Genomic DNA, 21,925 nt, shown 5'->3' on the forward strand with positions numbered 1-21,925 from the left:
CTTGTGCCCCTAGCCTGCACACCTCCAGGAGCTCGGAGTCAGAGCTATTCCTAGAGTGAGCGGCACTCGGGCTGCCTTTCTCCAAAGGAAAGGCCGGTGGAAGCCAGAAGCCAGAGAGGGGCCCAGTTGTCTGCTCCCTCCTGCCCAGTAAACGGCTGTAAAAGGCTGGAGATGCTCTGCGGATTGAGTAAATACAGTGCAGGATCTGGGACCCCTGGCTGGCGCTCCCACCTCCCAGAGCTTGGCAACTGCTGCCTTTTTAACACTCACTCTTCAGACTGCTCTTTGAGGGTCTCGGGAGAAGTAAAGCAGCCCACGGGTCTCCTACAGGAAAAAGGAAGCAGCTTCCCAGGGCTGTTAGGCTGGGAGCACTAGGGAGCCAGACCGGCCAAGGGTTCTGTTGTCCCCACCAGGGGGCAGTGACGTGCCGGTGAGACAGGTGGACTCTGGACTGCCCCTCAGCCGTCCTCTCTGTGGCTTGGCAGTCAGCAGAGGGACTGTTTGATGAGGAGGAACAGAGGCCCTGATGGGTGGGGAGGAGAGATTTAGGAGCCCCCAGACTCTGCTCTTTGAGCTCTTTGAGGCAGGGGGACAGAGATAGAGAACTCAGTTCTCTTGTAGTAAAAGCAAAAGGAAGCAGGAGAGAAAATGGATATGAATTGACTTTGTGCCAGGGTCTGTGCTAGAACTGTTATTTAATTTAATCCCTGTGGTAGAGGTGCGGACATTGTGGATGAAAGAGGTAAAGCGATATGCTTAAGGGAACACAGTCTGCAGGTGATGAGCAGGGATTCCAGCTCAGGCCAGCTTGGTCCAAAGTGGGCACTTCCAGTGTTAGATGCCACCCTGCCTCTAGTTAGTAACCAGGGTCTCGGGCAGTTATTGAGCATCACTGTCCAAATGATGGGAAGATCAAGAGGATTGCATTTGCCCCATGAACCTTGGAGGCCAGACCCTGAATTCAGGTGACAGCCCAGGGCAGCCTCACTGGTTGAGATGCAGAGGCAACACCGACTCCGTGACCTTGGACACACCCTGCCTTCTCTGCGAGGGCCTTCCCCATGGGAGAAGGAAAACAGGTCAGCCAGCCAGACAGAAAACCTCTCTGCTAATCGGCTACAGATGTAAAAAAAGAGTTAGAGAAAGCTGGGCTTAATCACCTCTCATTACTTTCTTCCCAGTACTTTTAAATTTATAATTCTTATTCAGAGTTTTTCCCTGGTAATAAAAGTAATGTGTATTCTTTGCTAAACTTTCTAGGAAAATATAGAAATAAGTATAAGTAAGAAATTCAGAAATAAACATAAAGAAATAAAAGTTCCCTCTGGAATCCTATCACTCAGAGATAAATATTGTTAATATTATGGTGTGTTTCTTTCTTTATATTTCTCTATATTTTATAAAACTAGGGCCTTACCATGTGTGGTTTTGTAGTCTGATTAAAAAAAAATTTTTTTAAGGGAATTCCCTGGCAGTCCAGTAGTTAGGACCCGGCACTCTCACTGTGGTGGCCTGGGTTCAATCCCTGGTAGGGGAACTAAGATCCTGCAAGCCGCGAGGTGCAGCCAAAAAAAAAAAATTTTTTTTTAAAGACTATCTTTTTAGAGCAGTTTTAAGTCACAGCAAAGTTGAGAGGAAGGTCTGCATAGAGATTTCCCAGATCCCCCTGGCTCCCACACATGCAGAGCCTCCCCCAGCATAGCAGCCCGACCAGGGTGGCACGTTTGTTACAACTGATGTGCCTACACTGACACATCATAATCACCCGAAGTCCGTGGTTTACCTTAGGGTTCACTCTTGGTGCTGTACATTCCATGGGTTTGGACAAATTGTATAATGACATGTATCCACCATTATAGTACCATACAGAGTATTTTCACTTCCCTAAAAAATCTTCTGTGCTCCAGCTCTTCATCCTTCCCCACCAACCCCTAACAATCACAGATCTTTTTACTGTCTCCGTAGTTTTGCCTTTTCCGGAATGTCATACAGTTGCAGACAAACACCATGTAGCCTTTTCAGACTGGCTTCTTTCACTTAGTAATATGCGTTTAAGATTCTTCCATGTCTTTTCATGGGTTGATAGCTCATTTCTTTTTAGTGCTGAATAATATTCCATTATCTAGATGCACCACAGTTTATTTATCCATTCACCCACTGAAGGACATCTTAGTCTTTTTTTTCAATTTTTTAAACACCAAAGTATAGTTGATGTGTAGTATTATGTAAGTTACAGGTATACAACATAGTGATTCACAATTTTTCAAGGTTGTATAGCTATATTCCCTATGTTGTACGTTATATCCTCGTAGCGTATTTATTTTATACATAATAGTTTGTACCTCTTAATCTCCTACTCTTATCTTGCTCCTCCCCCTTCCCTCTCTCCGCTGGTAACCACTAGTTTGTTTTCTATATCTGTGAGTCTGTTTCTTTTTTGTTATATTCACTAGTTCATTTTCTTTTTTAGATTCCACATGTGTGATGTCCTGCAGTGTTTGTCTTTCTCTGTCTGACTTATTTCACTTAGCATAATGCTCTCCAGGTCCATCCATGTTGCTGCAAATGGCAAAATTTTGTTCTTTTTTATGGCTGAGTAGTAGTCTGCTTTTTTTTTTTTTTGCGGTACATGGGCCTCTCACTGTTGTGGGCTCTCCCGTTGCGGAGCACAGGCTCCTAGACGCGCAGGCTCAGCGGCCATGGCTCACGGGCCCAGCCGCTCCGCGGCATGTGGGATCTTCCCGGACCGGGGCACGAACCCGTGTCCCCTGCATCGGCAGGCGGACTCTCAACCACTGCACCACCAGGGAAGCCCTAGTCTGCTTTTTTTTAACGAACATTCTATCATGATTATTTTCTCATGTCATCAAAGATACTTCAAAACATGATTTTTAAGGGGTTGTATCCTACCAAATAATTTTAGCTGTGCAAAATTTAATCATCATTCCTCTCGTTGGGCATTTGCAAATGTGGTTTTTCTTTGGGGCCTGTCTCAGTGGCACACACATGATGGCTTTTCTGTCCCTTTTGTGGAGTTTGGAAACTCTGCGCTCCCAGGTGGGCTTGTGCAGTACACCCTAGAGTGTGGGCTTGTTCTGCAAGACGATATTAAGTGGGATACTGACTCAACTCGCAACACATGGACTCACATCGGAATTGCCTTTTAAGTTCTTTTCTGTCCATCTGAGTTAGCCCAGCAGTGCAGGTGCTGCAGGACTTTCAGTACTAAAACCAGACGTCAGGCAAAACCAGGCAAATCAGGGCAAGTTGTTCTCCCGGGTTTGAACCTAGTGTGCAGGTTTGAACAGGTGTGGTCAAAAGAGCACCGGCTCCAAGTTGGGGGGAGGGCTTGGCCTTGACCAACTCTTCCCTTGTGATCACAGTGGCAGCTGGTGCCTGGAGCTTGAGGCAGCATCTTGCCCTGCTGGAGAGCGCAGGCCCTGGAGTGACCATGTGACTCCACCACTGACCAGCTATATACCTTGAGCCACATCTAACCTCTCCAAGCCTCGGTTTCCTCTCCTGTAAAACAGAGATAATGATGGTGTCCACTTTGTAGGGTTAAATCCCTCAGCCTGGTGTCTGCTCTTAGCACCCAGTAAACATTAGGTATTATTATTTCTGGCCTCTGTCCGTCCCCCCTCAGAGATTCCATCAAGGACGCTTCTGGACTGGTTGTGAGGCTCTGACTGACCGTAATTCTGGGTCCCAGTCTCACCTCCATTAATGCGCCAAGGGCAGTAGCAGACTTATGCTCTAGATGACTGGCCATTGGTACCTGGTGGGGTCTTTAAGGAGGCTCAGTAAAAACACCTTCTTCCTCCACTTAAGTTCTAATGCTCATCGAGAAGTCAGCCTAATATCACCCTTATGACTGATAAAGTTAATAGGAGAATGTGGTTTCCATTCCATTCCAAAGGCAAGCAGGCTTTCTAATATTGAATTGAGCAGACTTACCCCCCAGCCCTATGTAGTGCCCTCCAGGGGAGGCAGGCCCCTTTAAATCTTAGAGCCTGGAGGAGCAGAGCAGAACGTGTGTCCCAAGAGGAAGGGAAGAGGAAAGGGCTGACTATTCACGTTAACACTTCTTGAACTCACCATCAGACAGCCATTCCCCGGGGGCAGAGCCAGGAGTCTTACATTTTTGAGGCTCCTTCCACATGGAAGGAACAGTCACGTATGGAGAAGAAGCATTATGCTTCTAACAGAACTGCAGTGATGGTCTGGCCCAAGTCATGTTGCTATGCTGCAGGGCAGCCATGTGGTCCCAGGAGGGCAGGCACCCCAGCTCCTCTGCTTTCTGCCTGATGGAACGTTACCCTTTCTTCTCCTGAGATGCCTGAGAGGTACCTGTTTGAGGACAAGTGCTTCCCTGGACAAGATAAGCATCCAACTAGAAGTATCTGGTGTGATCTTTTTCTTTTTTTTAATGCAAGTTCCATTTAGGCAGCTCCAGTGAGGGAGCAAATGACCATTCTCTCCTCTGGGATACTTCATATAGACAAAAGAAGAGAGGGAAGGAAACTACCTTTGTTTGGACATGCTGTACATGCCAGGCATCTTGTGTATAATAGCTCATTAAGTCTGTACTGTGGCCATATAAGGGAGATATTTATGAGCAACAGATTCAAGGAGGTTAGGCCACTTATCTAAGACCGTTAACTAGTAACCAGTAAGTGAAGAATGGGATGTCAAATCCAAAACTATCAGATCCCCAATCTGTAGCAATTACCATCACTCTGTGGCTTATACACCAGGCCACAGTGCAGAGTGAGAATGTCCAGCCCTTGTCCCTGCTCCTACAGTTTGAGCCCAGGAGGCCCCCGCACTGCTGCTCAGAGCAGAGGCCCTGAGCTTTGGGGGCAGGAGTCTGGGGCAGCTGTTCCACTAGGCCAGCTCTACTTTGCATCTCTCTTTTGTCTCCTTTTAGCCTGTGACTGTCTTTATCAGGTCTCATAACCTTGTCCATGAACAAGACCCTTCTTCTGTTTAGTTGGAAAATACAAGTCTAGAACCATGAGCTTTTTATTGGCAGGAAATGCCATGTCCTACATTGTGAGTCCTGAGTCACTCTCTCTGACTCACCAATGCTTGTGTTGGAAAAGTTCATAGATATGGCCATGGTCACCCAATCTGCCACAGAGGCAGCATGGAGTAGGTTGGGACCTCAGGTTGTCAAATCAAATGACCTGAATTCAAGTCCCAGCTCTGCAACTTACCGTGTGACTTTGGGGGAAATGATCTAACTTCTGTCTTACTTTTCTTAACCGTAAAATGAGGCTGATGGTGATAATGATATAACTTGATCAAAGAGTTGTTGTGAAGATGAATGGATTGATGTATCTACAGTACTTGTATGTGTATAAGTACTCAATAAATAATAACCGTTATTTAAGCTCAGATTAACACCAAGCACAGGTAACTTCTCTATTTTGTGGTTCCAAATGGTCATGCTTCCCTAAGGGCTGTCTTGCCATGATATTTTCAATTTGTTTGGGGATTAGTTCCCTGGTAAAAAGACTGTAATGTCCTTCTGGACTTCTTAGCTAAGACATGTTTCCTGTTTCCCAGCTGAAACAGGAAACTGGTCCCTGATGGAAGGTGATGCTGATGAGGCTGAGTATTATTAGGAGGAATCTAGATGGTGGATGCCAAGAGGACTCCCTAAGGAGCATGATCTTGGGGATATTCAGGGTCCTGGACCTATCTCTAAGCCTGGTCATTGGTCTGGAGTTGATTATGTACATGGAGACTGACTCATGATAATCAAACTCACAAGAGACTGAAGTATGTAATTCTGAATGTCTGTGTGCTAATGTATTGGGAGGGATTACCCTTTCCAGTGACCACAATGCCTGGGAGATGGAGATTTTGCTCAGAAGGTGGAAAGTTCTGAGGGGTATTTCATGTAGGCCATAAAGTGGCCTGATAGCCATCTCTGCCTACAACAGAGAGACTCCCCCAGAGCACAGGAGAGGTCTCTCCCCAGGGAACTTTAGATAAGCATTTCTCTTTGGAGTTCGCTTTGTCTTCTGTAGAAAGATGGGATTTGTTGGAAGGTAGTTCAGAGAATCAAAGGAAGGAGTAGACCGTTAGGCTCCAGGAAGACAGCCCCCAGGGCAGTCCTAGGGACCTGGCAGTAGGAACTTGCCAGTGTTTTCTCTAGAGCAGAGGGGTTCTCTAAAGCAAAGGGTTTTTGATGGTTCATCTCATCAATTAAAAAAAATTTTTAGTATGCATCTCTAATTTATGTGTATTTATTTTTTTATGTGTATTTATTTTAAATTATATTCATGAGCTACTGTATTAATGTGAGTTATTTTATAAAACATGTAAAATTAGAAATTTTATGTTTTTAACAGTGCCAGCAGTTTTTTTTTTTTTTTTTTTTTGCTTTCCTTAAAAGAGTTTTTTGTTTTTTTTTTCCGGTACGCGGGCCTCTCACTGTTGTGGCCCCTCCCGTTGCGGAGCATAGGCTCCAGACACGCAGGCTTAGCGGCCATGGCTCACGGGCCCAGCTGCTCCGCGGCATGTGGGATCTTCCCGGACCGGGGCACGAACCCGTGTCCCCTGCATCGGCAGGTGGACTCTCAACCACTGTGCCACCAGGGAAGCCCTAAAAGAGTATTCTTTAGTAAGAGAAATGTGATTAATTGTGCCTTATTATATTTTAAGATCTCAGCACTTTGGAGAACCCCTGGCTTTAATGACTCTCATGGTTAAACCAGCCACTGTACCAATCAGTCTCCCCGTAAGGAACCAAATCCAACTCAACTGGCTCAAGAGACTTTAACAAAGGACTATTTATAGAGGTTTGGAAACCACAAGGGATGAGGCCCAGGTACGCCCCCAATCTAGCAGCAGCAGGGAGCCGTTACCAGCCCTACCCAGGAGGGGCGAGAGAAGAAAATATTGTGATTGGAAGCCAGTGAAGAGCCAGGGAAGAGGGACCATCCAGGATGAGCTGTAATTAGGGAGGGATACAGCCACTGCCACAGATGTAGCATGGAAGTAAGGAGGGGGCAGGGAAGGAAATGCCCAACCTGTCTCTCCCCCGACCTCCTGCTGGCCCATTGGCCAAACTCAGCCAGCAAGCATGGAAGCCCAAGTGATGCATCCCATAGTTGTCATCTGGGAGCAGAGAATGGATCCTGGGGCAGGGCAGGGAGAGGGAGGCCAGGCAGAGGATAGCCAGCTCAGATAGCTGATGTGGAAGAAGGGTATCCTTACTTACTGAATTCTAAGTGAAATTTTCAATTTGATCCACCAGTTTGTAAAAACTTTTTTGAGAGTTGCTTGTGGTGTTAGTGGTAGTAATATCTTCACTCCTCATTTTTTGCAGGAGGCTTTTAAGGCACTTGCGCATTTTATGGTGGTTGGCTTGGTTAAAACTAGATAAATATATTTCATGAATCCACTTGGGCACATTCAAGATATATCATACTTCGCTGAAAGCAAATGACTACATGAGTGTGATGTCAGTCCCTTAGCATTGGAGAATTTCCCCTGTTCCCTCAGGACATCTCACAAACTGGTTGTGACAATGACCTTTCAACATTGAATGAAGGCACCATTGCCAGTGTACTTATTTAATACTAAGGAAGTAAAAATAAATAACAGTTTCCAACTGTCTTCCCACATTCCACTGGATCATCTTGCATATTCCCTGGGCGTGCATACCCCACCCTGAAGACCACTGCAGTAGGGCTCAGGTCCTATCTTGACCAGGTTCCAGTGGTTCCTAGTCTCTGTCCTAGGTCTTGGGGGAGAGACCCCGATGGGCCCAGCTTGGTTGGGTCAGTACCAATCAGCCATGGTCAAGTGACAGGAACATGGGGTATCGATGTGGCCATGGGGAGCCATCCCTTGTATATAGGGGTTCCTTTTAGAGAAGGGGAAATTGCTGAAAGGAAAAGTCTCTTCAAAAGATCTCGTCACATGCTTATAATTTCTTCCTGTCCTGCCTTCTGGAGATCCTGGTCAAGCCTCCCATCTCTTCAGCCACATTTACAGACAATTTCTTGGGTTACTTCCATAGATGACTAATCATATCCCTTGCATGTGGTTTTTCACATGGCTGTACTTCAGACAGCAGCCTTGTTTCCCTGCTGTTGTCCCCATGTAGAGCCAACATTCCCAACAATTCTGGGGTTCACAGGACCTTACACTGGTTGGGGCAGACTATTTCTCTGGTTAGCTGGGTTCAGCAGAGAAAGATGGGTGTGGTGATTACCTCAAGGATGTGGCACATTTAGATCCAGAAACGCTTGCAAGTTGTCCCTCTCTCATGACTCCTACAGTCTGTAAACCATAGAAGTTGCATAGGCACGGGAACAAAGAAAGCCTGACTTTTCAGAGTCCTGGACGGGGAGGTTCAACTTGCTGAAATCCCCAGGAGCTTGTTTCACTTGACAATAACAAGAGTAATATAATGTACTTATTTCTATCACAGCTATCATTTACTGAGCACCGGCTACATAGTGTGTTAAATGCTTTACATACATTATCGCATATTTCTGCAATGCCTTGTAAGATCGGTAATAATAATATCTATATTTTACTGATGAGAAATCGAGGCTTTCTGAGGTTCACTAGTTCACTCGGGTTTACACAGTGGAAAGTGGCAAGGTCAAGGCCAGGTTGCCCTTGATGCAAAACACACACAGCCCATCAACAGATAGAATCTCACACTTGGAACTATCAGGCCAGGAGGAGATAGACGCTGGGCCAGTAAGAGTTTTCAAAAGGTTAGATCATTATGGGTTTATTGAGAAGTATTAAGGGAGGCTAGAACCATGGCAGGTTTAAGGTGGTTCTTGGTAGATAGTGAATGAATAAAAGAATGAACCCTCCCAGGTCTGAAAACAGTAAAAGCCTTCCAATATCCACCCCTGGTGCTGAAATGAAGACAGCATATAAGCCGTGGTCCCAGGTCCTAGGCTTGGCTCTGCTTCCAACTCATTTTGTGCCCTTGAGCACAAAGGTCCCTTCTGAGACCTTGGTTTCCTCATCTGTGAACAGTTCACCCTCCAAGGCCCAGTGGTTCACCCCAGTGATTGCATGATTGAGGCCAACCCAGAGCAATAATTGTGTCAGATGCTGCATCTGTGACAAAGGAGGATCGCAGATGTGTTAGAAGGGTCAGCTGTTATTGTCCATTCTCTAAAAGCCCATGCAGTGCTTTTGGGAACAGTCAGAACTGGCGTCAGGTCCAAAGTAAATGGATGGCTGTGTTTTTAAGAAAACATTTACTGCTGAAGGGACTGCTTATTCATTCTCTTTTTGTTAACAAGGCATTTGACTCATACTTTTGACAGTTGCTGCTCTGATCATTGTCGCTAACAAAAGCAGCCTCTGGAGCCTGGTCCCTCTTCCCTTACACTATGGGGCCAGCTGCTCCCAGCCCTCCATCTCTAGGAGCACATGAGTGTGTCCTGTGGGGTGGGGATCGGGGACAAAAAGACTGGAAGTCCCTTGGAAGGGATTTGGGGCACCAGAATTTGGGGGCCTCCAAGAGGCATTGGGTACCCCTCAGAGCTCCCTACGTGGAGATCTGGAGAACTGAGGAGACTCAGAAAAATGGTGTAAGCATCTAACTACATCTTGGGGACTAAGTCTAATGCAAGTTGAAATGCCCATCTCCATCCTATAGCCAGAAATTCTAGAAGAGACCATCCTATATGGAATATATAGCCAGCACTAAGTGAGTATATGAATGCCAAGAGCTCCTGGATGGCCTTGGCTGACAAAACCGTTCTCTGTTGCCCAGTAGCACATTCTCGTTCTGTATCTCATGTGATCCTCCCAGAGGACCATGGAGCCACGTGATCTGTGTCACCTTTCATGAATTCCTCAGATTTCACAGTCTTACGCACTACAGATGTCATAGCTCCTTCCATTGCCCCCACCCCTGCCCCCAGGGCCACAGTAGGATTTTGGTGGGCTCTAGGCTTTTTTTTTTTTTACTTTTTGGCTGTGCCACGTGGCATGCGGGATCTTAGTTCCCTGACTAGGGATCGAACCCACACCCCCTGCAGTGGAAGCGCGGTGTCTCAACCGCTGGACTGCCAGGGAAGTCCCTGGCCCCTAGGCATTTTTGACTTCATGAGCCCCTTCTTGCTTATGAAATTTATAACTCTGTTGGTGTAAAGATAAATATATTAATGTTATCTATTAAAACTTTTTTTTACCTAAAAGTTCATTTTTTTTCCTTCTGACTCTTAAAAGCAATTAAAACATTTTAATGGGCACTAGGCGCTGTTCCTACCCGATATAATGGATGAGTCAGCCCTGGCCCCTCACCTTACTGTTCAGAGCATGGTCTAGGGACGAGCAGCAACAGCATCAGCTGGGAGCTTGTTAGAAATGCAGACTCTCAAGTGCCGCCTCAGAACTACTGAACCAGAATCTGCAGCTTAACAAGACCCGCAGGTAATTTGTGTGTGTATTATAGCCTGAGACATGCTGTCTACCACACTGTCCCGTGGTACCGCTGGGGATATCTGAATCATAGGTCACACTGTTACCCCAAATTACAGCAAGAAGTTCAGTAACAGAAAATCCTATGTGGAAGATAACATCTAGCGTTAAATGGCTGTGTAAATGCCAAGAATTCCTGGATGGCCCTGTGTGCCAAAGGTGTCCTCCTCTGTTACCCAACTGATGTTCTCCCTCCTCTTCCCCTCCCCCACCCCCATACACACACACACACACACACACACACACACACACACACACATACACTCAGTGGAGAAGTCAGTCCCAGGCGGAGGGGTCTGACCTCTTTTGCTTCTGAGTTGGTCCTTCCAGTTTTTCTGTGAAGCACCTGGCCTCCAGAGCCATCTCAACAGAGGTAGAGGCAGATGTAGGAGGCACAGCCCTAAGTTCCTCTACTCAGAGGTGACACCCAGTCTCTTGGGCAGAGCTAGTTATACAGCCCCAGTCAACTGCAAGGGAGGCTGGGAAATGCAGGGGAACACAGGAGTATTCAGGGAGCACTAACCATCTCTGCCCCAAGTGGAGAATCAGTGAGACAAGTAACAGCTACTGCAGGGCCTGAGGGCTCCCAGAGGCAAGACATTAAGAAACCGGGATGTGAACAACTAGAGACTCAGAGTTTGCAGAGAAGTCTTTTAAAAGCTGAGAGAATTAACTCAGAGACAAATGCCTGCCCTCCCCCAAGGTCTTACTCTTCCAGTAAGGGGGAGGGGAGAATCAACTGGGCAACAGAGAATGGTTTTGGCAGCCAAGGCCATCCAGGAGTTCTAGGCATCCATAGACCCACTTACTGCTGGCTATATATTCCACATAGGATGGTCTCTCCTAGAACTTGTTGCTACAAGTTGGAGACTTAGTCCCCAAGATGCACACTTAAAGCAGCTAAGATTTTAGGTCAGTTGCAGCAGCTACTGTAAATTACCCTAATTCACTACCCAAGCACCCTTGTCATAGACCCCTCTCCCATTTCCCCAGAAGGAAAGTGACAACCTGTCACTCATGCTGTCCTCTCCTTGTGGCTTGACCATCCAGCCTCTGCCTGCCTAGTGCTCTAACCCCACCTGCTCTGTGCCTTGCCCCTGGATTAGAGGCTTACTACATTCTATGTTATAGGGAAGGAAACTTGAGATCCCACTGGAAAATAAGTAAGGAGAGTGCAGAATCTTGGTCTTCTGACCTTTACGTGCCTGTCTGTGAGGGAGAAAAAAATGAAGCAGAAATAAAAGGAGGCTTTCACAGGCATCAAGGATAGGAAGGGTTATTCCTAGGGAGCCACAGCTGTCTTTTAATTGGCTTTGCACCATGTTCATTAAGAGGTTTTATAATATCAGAGGCCACTGTTGGCCTGGGGGTGAGGCTCGAGAAGGATTGAAAATGCCAGCTAACATCTAGTGAACGCTGACTATGTGCTGAACATTGTTCTAAGAAGCTTATGTGTAGAATATAATTTACACTGTTATCATCATCCATGTTTTACAAATGAGGAAGCTGAGGCACAGATAGATTAAAATAACTTGCCCGTGATCACACAGCTACTACGCAGCAGGGCTGAGATGCGATCCCAGGCAGCTTGGCTCCAGAGCCCACGTCACAGCCACCATGCTCCCTGAGCTCTGGATACGCACTAATTAGAGGGCTTGGGGGCATCTCTGACCAGTACTTTGAGGAGGACACATTGAGCTACTCCTTGAAAAAGGAGTCATTCCATAGTCATTCCATTTGACATTCCGTAGTCAAATAAGTCTGGGAAACTATCTATACTTTCTCTCCCTCTCGGAGATTTATCCTGCATCTTTGCTCGTTAAGGGCTGAGAAGGCCTACAGGACAGAAACCTGCCTCATGCTGTCATCCGCAAGTGTATCAAAATGTGGAACCTTATTTTCAGAGCTCATAGCATCACCCAGAATGAGGGTTGCAGAGGACATACTTTGGGAGAGGCTGGCTAGGGACATTTGTGCTTGAGCGGATGCGGCATCTAGAAAGCCCTCACCCCTTGCAGGACTGCCGAGGCAGGCTTTAAGGGGGCCAGGTCAGCTCCAAAAGCTGGGAGGCAGACGGTGGCCAGAGTGGGGACAGCACGGGCTCTTACTGGTTTCCAGTCCTGCCTGGTCACCCTCAGCTCTGTTGCTCTGGAGGAGTCGCCACAGGGCACTGGGTCTCAGTCTCCTCATCTGCAAAATAACATCTTCCTCCTAGTGCAGTCGGGGGATTGAGTGAGCAGATGTTCCTAAAGCGTCAGCGACAACGGTACGCTCTGATGAATGGTGAATGTTGTCATTCTGTTGTCTATTTTGCTTGCCTTAGTCTTTACAGTCTTCTAGGTGGTTCCACGTGGAACTAGGATATGAGGGTTGGAAGCTTCCAAGGAGCAGGCTGGGCCAATTCCACCCCGTCAGGCTGGAGGTCGTTGTGCCTCTTTTCTGCTCCAAAGAGGTCAGGGGACTCCCCAGTCCAAGAGAGAGTTTCCTCCTGAGAAGGGGAAGGGGATGCTCTCGGGTTGGACGAAGGAATAGGCAGGAAGTGTCAAGAGCTGAGGTTGAGCTGTGGGACACACTCAGATTTAGCTTCAGATCAACATCAAAAGGGAGCATTATCCCAGGACTCCAGCAGGTCCCAGAAGATCCAGAAAAGGCACAAGTTGGTCTCCCTGCTACAGGCAGAATCCGCCCCAGGAAAAACGTTCTGATTCTAAATGAGGTGCCAACTGGCAGAGCGTGTGAAGTCTGCGCCAGCACTAAGTCACCTAGCAAGGCGCATGTCTAGACAATGAGGGACCTGAGAATACATTTCAGAAGGCGATTATTTTAAAAAAGGCCTTGGACAGAGAGGGCCACTGTGGTTGTATGGAAAGGGCGCTGGGCTGGGAGTCAACCTCAGCTGGGCCCCTGATGGCTGTGACCTTGTCAAGTCACGCCATCCCACGGGAACTCAGCCTCTTCATCTGAAAAACAGACATAATAGTATCTACCCTGTAGTATGTCTGTGAGGGACAAATTAAATAATGGATCTTAAGTAGCTTAGACAATAGAAAGCTCTAAACAGCAAGAGGTTAATATTAAAAACTAGGAACACCCTTTAAGGATTGCCATCAGGAGACAACCATCAAGATGAAATAGCTTCCTTCTAAAAAGCTGATGGGGCTTCCCTGGTGGCGCAGTGGTTGGGAGTCCGCCTGCCGATGCAGGGGGTGCGGGTTCATGCCCCGGTCCAGGACAATTCCACATGCCGCGGAGCGGCTGGGCCCGTGAGCCATGGCTGCTGAGCACCGGGCGTCCGGAGCCTGTGCTCCGCAGCGGGAGAGGCCACAGCAGTGAGAGGCCCACGTACCGCAAAAAAAAAAAAAAAAAAAGCTGATGGACTCTCCCAAGGGGTAGTCAGCCAAGCGGACCTAGGATGTTAGTGAAGATTAAAGATGACAAGTGTAAGAGGCTTCCCAGTAGATGCAGAATTACTATCTGACCCAGCAGTTTCACTCCTAGGTATATACCTAAGAGACTTGAAAACAGGTGTTCAAACAAAAACTTGTGCAATAATGTTTATAGCAGTACTGTTCACAATAGCCAAAGGGTGGAAACAACCTAATATCCATCAACTGATGAATAGATAAACAAAATGTGATATATCCATGCAATGGAGTATTATTCAGTCATTAGAAAGAATGAAGTGCTAATACCTGCTACAACCTGGATGAATATTGGAGACATGAGACTAAGTGAAAGAAGCCAGACACAAAGGCCACAAACTGTATGACTCCACTTATGTGAGATACCCAGAATAGGCAAATCCGCACAGGCAGAAAGCAGATTAGTGCCTGACCGGGCCTGGGAGGAGGGAAGGAACGGGAAGTGAGTGCCCGGTGGGTATGTTTCCATTTGGGGTGGTGAAAAAACTCTGGAACTAGGTCGTGATGATAGGCGCACAGCATTGTGAAGGCACTTAATGCCACTGAACTGTACGCTTTAACATGGTTTAAACTGTACAATTTATGCTGTGTGTATTTTACCACAATTTAAAAAAAGTTCCTGGTGAAGAGGAAATGTGACCCCAAGGCTAGATTCCCCTCTCCTAGAGTTCAGTTGAGGGGAGGGGTAGGGGCTTCAGAACTTGTCGGCTGGAAGCTGAGGTCTCGTGTCAGCAAATTTACCAGGGGCCGGTGGCAGGCAATCCTTGTGTGAGGGCCCCAGGGGTCTCCAGAATTGAGGACGACATGCTTCCTGCTCTCAAAATGTATATACATTATTCTCACTTAAGGACAGACTGACAAGTACTATAGATGACAAGGGATTAAGTGCAGGGAAGTGGGACATTCATTCTGCCCTGGCTATCTGTGCAGGCTTCTCGGAAGAGAAGATAGTTGAGGAAGTGGAGTCTTGGCAGGTTGGTAAGGAGGGGAAGGGCTTCCAGGGAAAGGCGTATGGTGGGTATGCGGTGGGGGGATGTTTCTGAGTGGGGAACACGTTGCTGTGAATCAGGCGCAGTATCTGCGGAGTCGGGGGATGGGGGAGAGGGTCCCGAGAGAGATACGCTCCAAAGGCAATTAGGTCAGCTTGTGGAGGGCTTTGAAGATGGAGCTGGGGAAGTGGGGACTTGCTCTCCAGGCCGGGGGGAGCCAAGGAGTCCTCTAAGTGAGGAGTAACATGACTAAGCCCGTGTTCGAGAATGATCAGTGTGGAGGAAGATGGCCTGAAGACAAGGAGGCTGAGGATGGGAAGGTGGGCTGTGGCCTCATCTCTGCAGGGCTCAAGGAGGCCCCCTTCCTCCCCCCAACATCCCTGCCCCAAGAAATGACAGCAGGAAGGTAAACCAAACCTGGTGAGCTTTGCATTAGCCAAGATTCTTGTTTGCATGGAACAGAAACTCATTCAAATTAGATTAGGCAAGAACCAGAATTTTCTGGGTCTCATAACTGAGAGGTCTAGGGCAGTTCCAGAAATAGCTGGATCCACGGGGCTTGTTCCCTCTATCTCTCAACTGTCCTTGGGTTCAAATCTCTCCTTAGGCAGCCTTTGCCTCTCGGCGGCATTGTGGCACACACAGGTCCTGGCTTACAGCCTCCTCTCAGAACCCCCAGCAGCAAGAACTCCCCCAGTCATTCCAACGAAAGTCGCCAAATTGAATTTATTGGCCCATTCTTAGTCTTGTGTTCATCCCTTGGTGAATCACCAGGGCCAGGGGTGTTCTGATTGGCCAGGCCTGACCCCACCCACCCCAAGCACGGGGATGAGGAGATGCTGCTGTTACCAGAAGAGGGGGGACTTTCTGCTAAAGGGGCATAAATTGTAGCTGTCTCCCCAAAGCATCAACCCTGTGCCAAGCCATTTACATATCTCATTTCATCCTCTCTGCCATCCTGAGATGGAATCAGTTACCTCCCTTTTACAGAGGAGGAAACTGACTCGTAAGCTAACTTGTCCTCCCTCCCCACACCAGCCCCAGCACTTTCTGTCTTCTGTGCTGCATGGCATCTCTTAGGGACGCCAAGTACAGCCACTAAGGAGGGTGACAGCTAAGGAAATGAGAACTAAAGCGCATGATCTTTAAGCTGAGAGACCCTAAAACTGCATTCAGTCAGACAGCTCATGCGGGGGTTGGAGATCCTGGCCACTTAGCTGTTGGAAGATTGGAGGTCAGTCCAGTTGTTGGAGATGCTCCTTCTCTGCATCACTCCTGTCCCGTGAGCAAGGCAGCTGGGAATCACTGTTGATCGGGAGGTGGGAGAGTGGGGGCGGTGTGCATCTCTAGACATGGAGTACAACGCAGTGGTGATGCAAAAGCATTCACTGCAGACAACTTCACGAACACCATAGCTTCCTTGCCCTTAGCAAGACATCGCAGAAGAGGGTGATGGGGCATTTGTCAGGGAAGAGGGAGTAAAGAGCATTCACGCATAGAGCACAGGACGTACAAAGGCACTGAGGCATGCTTGGCGTGACAAGTCTTCATGATGATAAAATTCCCTGGGAACCCAGAATAATTTTATCAGGGAGAGACAGGCTGCCATGGAAATGGCTTCCTGTGGCATCAGCACCAAGCTAGAAGCTCAGGCTTCCCCAGGTGATTCTGCTTCCCTAGTCTTCATTTTTAGGAATTAATTTACAACTAATGACAGAGAGTCACCCAGGTCACTCTCTGCCCTTCCAAGCCATGTGCCAGGTTAAAGGCCTTTGACTTGGTAACAGCAAGCAGCATAAATCTAGAGCATTTCCTGTTTGGGAAGCAGAGCAAGTGATGCAGTGTCAAGAGGGCCTGGGCAGGAGTGAACACAACCAGCAGAGCTTAACGGTCGCCCAGATCCCCACTGGGGTCTGACACAAGGCACTCTGGGTGAATGGGGACGTTCTAGAAATACTGACATCCCCAGGGGACTGGCCTGGCCCAGGGTGGAAGGCAATTTTAGTTGCTCGACTACTATTTTTGGATTCACTACTGCTCCAAATGGTGGGCAGCCGTGGAGGCCTTCAGGGAACCCGAGCACTGTTTCCCAGCACAGCTCTGATTCAGCCTGCCCAGAGTCTGCAAGCCAGTGCCCACTCCTGCCATGCTCTGGGTTTTGTGCATTTCGTAGTTATATGCTGGTAGACAGCACCCAAATCACCCAATACTAACTCCTGCAAAGAGAATTCGTCACACACTAATACAAAGGGATCAACCACTGTCTTAGGATATGACTCAAGACTATGTCAGGGATACTGTGCAGCTCGGACTCTGGCTAACCTAGGAGAAAAGGGATCAGAGCCAGAGACATCCAGAAACTTCCCTGGCTTTCCCTTCTCAGAGTTGGCTGAATCAGGCAGGGAGCAGATTCTGTGCAGGGAACAGAGTCACTTTTCCTGTTGAGCTGAGATTTCCTCTCACGTGCTTGTCAGCAGTAGAGGGGCCACAAGACAGGGGAACAGGCAACACAGGATGCCTTTATTGGGCTAGCTCTGGATGGACGAAAGGAATATGTAAGAATGTGTTCTGGGAACTTTCCAGCTGAAAGCCCAGAGGAGCAGTGCTGGTGTGCTTGTGACAGGTCACATTCCTTTCTGTTTCCAAAGCTAGTCCTTACCGATGAAGGGGAAGAGTACAGGGGATCTCCAGACTGATGAATCCTGTCCTTGAGCCTCGTTTCATAGAGACTTCAGGGTGAGAATAAAAGATGTCATTCCTATTTGTGCCCATACCTGTAAAAACAATATATATTTGAAGGTCTTTGCTAGCAGAATTCTAAATGCCTCAGGTGAGAAATGATGTACCCTGCAAAGATGATTTGACTTTTGGGAATGTTGCATGTGTTGAGTGTGGTCTGGAGTGAGTGTGTGGATGTGGATGTGCAGTGTGCGTACGTGGGCACGCGTACTGCAGCCCAGCTCTCACCATCCGTGCCTTGAGTGCCTGATGAGAGCTCTGTCTCTTACTGTGGAGCTCAGTGGCTTGCTCTACCTGGTTTACTGCTGTACACAGAGCTTGGCTTTGAAGATGCTCAGTAGATATCTGCTAAATGGAAGAACAGACGAGCAATCTGCACGTGCATCTTGGCAAGTTTCTCTTTCTTTTGGGCGTAGTCTTGTCTCCACGTCTCTATGTGTCTGTCTCTCTGAGCTCATGTCCCTGGTCCCTTCATCTCTTCCTATTTCTTTTCGTCTTTCTGTTGTCTCTTTCTCCTTCATTTCTCCTCTCATAACCCCATACACACACATGTACTCCATCTCTTTTCCTCAACCCGTCTCCCTAAATTTCTTGTTGTTTTCTTGTTTTTCTTTTCTCTTTTTTGGGGGCAAAGGTTCATTTTTTAACAGCTTTGTTAAGATATGATCCATATACCATATAATTTACCCAATTAAAATATACAATTTAAAAATATACAATTCAGTGGTTTTTAGTACAGAGAACTGTGCAGCCATCACCACTATTTAATTCCAGAACATTTTCATCACCCAAACAGAAACCTGTATCTATTAATAGTTACATCCCATTCCCCCACATTCCTCTACCCCATAAACAACCACTAATCTACTTTCTGTCTCTATAGATCTGTCTGTTCTTGACATTTTGTATGAGTGCAGTTATACAATACGTGGTCATTTGTGACTGGCTTCTTTCACTGAGCATAGAGTTTTCAGGGTTCAACCATATTTCAGCATGTGTCAGCACTTCATTCCTCTTTATAGCTGAATAATATTCCATTGTATGGATATACCATATTTTATTAATCTATTAATTAGTTGGACATGTGGCCTGTGTCCACTTTTTGGCTATTATTAATAATGCTGCTATGAACGTTGTGTACATGTGTTTGTGTAGACACATGTTTTCATTTCTCTTGGGTATATACCTAGGAGTGGAATTGGCAGATCCTATGGCAAATCTGTGTTTAACCTTCTGAGGAGCTACTAATGTGTTTTCCAAAGTGGCTGTATCATCTTACATTTCCACCAGCAATGTATAAGGGTTCCAATTTCTCCATATCCTTGCCACTTCTTGTTCTTATCTGTCATTTTTCTTTTAGCCATCCTAATGGGTGTGAAGTGGTATCTCATTTTGATTTGTACTCCCTGATGGCTAATGACGTTGACCATCTTTTCACCTGTTTATTGGCCATTTGTATATCTTCTTTGGAGAAAGGTCTTTTCAAATCTTTTGTACATTTAAAAATTGTTTTTTGTCTTTTTATTACTGATTTGTTAGAGTTTTTATACATTCTGGATACAAGTGCCTTATTAGATATATTATTTGCAAATATTTTTTCCTCTCCTATTGATTGTATTTTCACTTTCTCAATTGTACCATTTGCAGTTCAGAAGTTTTTAATTTTGATGATGTCCAATTTATTTATTTTTTCTTTTGTTGCCTGTGCTTTTGGTATTGTATCTAAGAAGGTACTGCCTAACCCAAGGACACAAAGGTTTACTCCAGTGTTTTCATCTAAGAGTTTTATAGTTTTAGCTCTTGCATTTAGGTATTTGATCTATTTGGAGTTAATTTTTATATATGGTATAAGGAAGGGGTCCTACTTTATTCTTTTGAATGTGGATATCCAGTTGTTTCAGAACTATTTGTTGAAAAGACTATTCTTTCCTCCATTGAATTATCTTGGCACCCTTGTTGAAATCAACTGACTATAAATGTAAGGGTTTATTTATGGACTCTCAGTGCTGTTCCATTGATCTATATGTCTATCCTCACATACTACCCAGCATCATGTTATCTTACTGTAGTTTTATCTATTAAGTTTTGAAATTGAGAGTTGTGAATTACCCTTTTTTCCCCTTTTTTCTTAAGGTTTGTTTTGGTTATTCTTGGTCCCTTGCATTTCCATATAAAATTTAGGATCTGCTTGTCAATTTTTGAAAAAAGGCTACTAGAATTTTGATAGGGATTGTGTTGAATATATAGATCAATTTGGGGAATATATCATCTTAATATTAAGTTTTCTGATCTATGAACATGGGATGGCATTCTATCTATTTAGGTCTTCTTTAATTTCCTTCAACAATGTTTTGTTATTTTGAGAGTGCAAGTTTTTTGTTTCTTTTATTAAGTGTATTCCTAATTATTTTATGCTTTTTGATGCTATTATTAATGGAAATGTTTTATTTTTTTTAATATTTATTTATTGATTTAGGCTGCGCCAGGTCTTAGTTGCGTCACACGGGATCTTCGTTGCAGCATGCGGGATCTTTAGTTGTGGCATGCAGACTTCTTAGTTGCAGCATGCAGACTCTTAGTTGTGCATGCGAACTTTTAGTTGTAGCATGCATGCGGGGTCTAGTTCCCCGACCAGGTATCGAATCCGGGCCCCCTGCATTGGGAGTGTGGAGTCTTACCCACTGGGCCACAAGGCAAGTCCCTGGAACTGTTTTCTTAATTTCATTTTTGGAGTTTTCACTGATAGTGTATAGAAATATAGTTGATTTTTGTATATCAATCTTGTATCCTGCAACCTTGCTGAACTTGTGTATTAGTTCTAATAGATTTTCAGTGGATTCCTCAGGATTTTCTCTGTATATGATTATGTCATCTGCAAATAGTGATAGTTTTACTTCTTCAAAACCAGAATTCTTGGGGCCTACTCCAGAGCATTTTTATTTCATTAGAGGGTCCTGAAAGGAGCTTTGTGGCTGGCCTAGAGAAATACTAAAGCAGTTATTCCCCCAAATTCATTGATACCAATTCCAAAGATTAGCTGTTTGAAAAAGAATTGAATTTAAACCCGATATGGCTAAGAAATTCTGTCAGTAGCTGTATCCGTTTGCTAGGGTTCCCATAACAAAATATCACAGACTGGGTGGCTTAAATAACAGAAATTTATTTTCTCACATTTCTGGGAAAGTCCAAGATCAAAGTGTCAGTAAGTTTGTTTTCTCCTGTGGTCTCTCTCCTTGGCTTGCAGATGGCCACTTTCTTGCTGTGTCCTTACATAGTCTTTCCCTGTGCACACACATCCCTGGTGTCTTTCTGTGTGTTCAAATTTCCTCTTCTTATAAGGACATGTGTCATGCTGAATTAAGGCCTAGTGGCTTCATTTCAGTGTAATCACCTCTTTTAAGACCCCATCTCCAGATACAGTCGCATTCTGAGGTGCTGGGGGCTAGGGCTTCAATATGTGAATTCTTGGAGAACACAGTTCAGCCCATAGCAATAGCCTCATTGGTTTTCCTCTGAGAGATCTGATTTCTGGTTAGTTGCAACTAGTGAAGCCAGAATTTATTTAAGTAACCCATTCACAAGACTACCAAATGACAGTGACCTGCAGCCAGAATTAAAAGGCACTGTCTCTAGTCCTGAGCTAAAGGATCCTCACTTGTGATCTTGCATGTTCCTTGAGCTCATTTTTGTCAACCTACCCTAGAGCCACATCAAAGAGGGTCCAGCCATCAGACTCAGACATGCATATAACATCTAGAACCTCTATTTATACTGCCTGCTTGAAAGAAAGTAATTCCAAATTCTGCTGGGTAAACAGTATGGTGACATACTTGCATGAGGAGTCCTTCTGTGAAATGAAATGTGAAGTTCTTAAATGGAAAGATGCCCGTGAAATGAACTTTAAAGTTCTGAAATGCAAAAGCTCACTCTAATTTTGTTCTTTTTTGAGCAAAGAGTCAGCTATGGAAGTTCAAGATGCTAACTGTTCTTGGCTCCTTAATTCTTACAATAGCCAAAAGCAAAATTAGTTACGTCTATAGAAACCAAAAATCAAGCTTTCTCTCCAGGTATTCTGAGCTGAGGATACATCTCACTTCAGCTGGTGAAATTATCTCCCTCTTTCCTCTGCACAGTCTCTGCTCCCTTTTGCAGTCTTTTATTTTTAACTCTCTTGCCTTCTGAGTGTTTTTATTGACATCTGGCCACAAACCCTTTTAGCAGGCGTTGTAAATCACCCATAGGGAAATCAATAAAAACCAGTTCAATTCATAGTAATACTGATTTGCTCCCAGATAA

General features: G+C 45.7%; 1 protein-coding gene across 8 annotated transcripts in view; it reads left to right on the forward strand.

Annotated features, from left to right (window-relative positions):
• IRAG1 (inositol 1,4,5-triphosphate receptor associated 1) overlaps nucleotides 1–21,925 on the forward strand; it is a 178,313-nt gene that overhangs the window by 59,216 nt on the left and 97,172 nt on the right. The gene's annotated exons all lie outside the window — the stretch shown is intronic.

The sequence above is a fragment of the Orcinus orca genome, chromosome 8 (genome assembly GCF_937001465.1).
Source record: "Orcinus orca chromosome 8, mOrcOrc1.1, whole genome shotgun sequence".
In the NCBI taxonomy this organism is placed as follows: Eukaryota; Metazoa; Chordata; class Mammalia; order Artiodactyla; family Delphinidae; genus Orcinus; species Orcinus orca.